We start from the raw sequence: 1,859 nt of genomic DNA, 5'->3' as shown, positions 1-1,859 counted from the left end.
ATATAGATGTAGTTATGAGTATGATTATAGATTTCTGTGTATATGTATGTGTATGCCCCTAGTTCTAGGCACCTCCCTTCTCTGTGCCTGAGTACCCTAGAGAGTCTCGGAGGGTCCGCCAACCCTTGAATTCCCCGGCCAATCTGAAGAGAAGCAGGAGAGGAAGGACGGGATTGAAAAACAAGTCAACTGGACGGGAATAAGAGCCTCCACTGCTCACCGCCCTGTAGCAGGTTTGGGGGGACAGCCGCATGTGGAAGTCACTGAGCCCCCAATATGTACACACACATGAGTATCCTCGTGCACACCCATGAGCATCCTCGTGCACACACATGTGCACACAAGAGCACACACAAGCACCCTTTACCCCTTGTGTTCCTGCCTGGCCTGTAAAGTAGCTCCACTTATGTCTAGCGTTAGCCTCCAAATCCCTGCCCCTGCCCCGCCGTGAGCGTGACTCTGGCTTTCCCTCCGGCCTCACAGAGTGCCCACGGGAAGGGCCACCCTGAGGCCTTCCCTGGCCCCTCTCCCTTGGTGACACTCTCTCATTTTGCTTTATCCGTGCAGGCGCCTCCCTCCACAGAGTGGAGGCGCTCTCCCTTTTTCTGTTTGTGTCCCCATAAGAGGTATTTTGAGAAATCTCTGCTGATTTGAAGCAAAACCACGTGGGAAATGGGATTTCTTCTCCTGGTCCTAGGACAGACTGGGGCTTAGAAGAATGCTGTCTTTGGAGTCCCAGACTCTGGATTTGAATCTCATTTCTCACTTGATCCAAGTTAACCCCTCTGTGAGATGGGAGCGTTGGACCCCATGACCTCAGAGGGCCTGTGCTCATCAACTTTGTGGGCCCCCGCCTTGGGATACACAGTTCGTGCTTAATCGGCGTTTGTCAGGTGGCCGTTCCAAACGTCCACACGTGGGAACGGAGCTGGAAAAGATGGCGGCCCTTCCTGTGGAAGCTATGACCTCCCGTTGGGCAGCGAACTCCGTGTCCCTAGCATGGGGCATTTCTCAGGATTGCTGGGGCCAGGAGCTCAGCCGCAGTGAGGCTGCAGTGGCCCAGTCCCCGTCCCAGCCTCCTTGTCCTTTGCCCGTCTCTCCCGGTGTCTGGCAGGAGCCACGGTGGCGGGGGCCAACAATTTGGGCCTTAGTGCAAATGCAAGTAAAGTCTGACTTGCCAAATAAGCAAAGGCAAATGCCGGCTTTTTGATCAATGGCCCTGCTGCTCCCAGGTGGCCCCTGGGAACTTTGGCCAAGTAGGGGGTGAACGAGTGTCCTCAGATGCCTCGGACACCAAGAGGCCGTTTGAATGGGGGGGGGCTGGAAATCTCCCCTTTGGCAAGAAAGGACTTGCCTCGGAGGTGCCTCTTGGCAGAGGAGGGGTGGGCCTTCTTGCAGCTTTCTCCCTGGGTCTTCTCTGCAGTCAGTCAAATGGAAATCGCCAGCAGCCAATGCAGTGATTCGGTGAGCATCGCTCACCCGCCACGACCGCTGGGGCCCTTGGGTACCATTAGGGAGTTTCATAACCAGCCTGTTAGACGGGTGGTCTCAGAGCAAAGTATGAACACCTGGCTACCCCTGCAGTTACCCTGAGGATGCTCATCTACGCGAGCTGTGCCAATTTGAAGTTCCCAGGAATCCCCTGCTCCCCGATGTCTCTCTGGGCTTGGTCCTTGCTCTGGAGCCCAGGTTAGAAGCACATTCTCATTCTGTCTGGGGCTGCTAGAGAGACCCCCTGGAGAAGTAGGTAAGAGCTGGATTTAGAAAGACTCCGGCTCCCAAATACTGATTCAAGACTCCAACCGGCTGCCTGGCCCCGGTTGGTTACACAGCCTTGGTCAGCCTTAACTTTCTGACCT

This window comes from Sarcophilus harrisii, chromosome X (assembly GCF_902635505.1).
Source record: "Sarcophilus harrisii chromosome X, mSarHar1.11, whole genome shotgun sequence".
Classification (NCBI taxonomy): domain Eukaryota; kingdom Metazoa; phylum Chordata; class Mammalia; order Dasyuromorphia; family Dasyuridae; genus Sarcophilus; species Sarcophilus harrisii.
Note: the sequence above shows the minus strand (reverse complement) of the source record.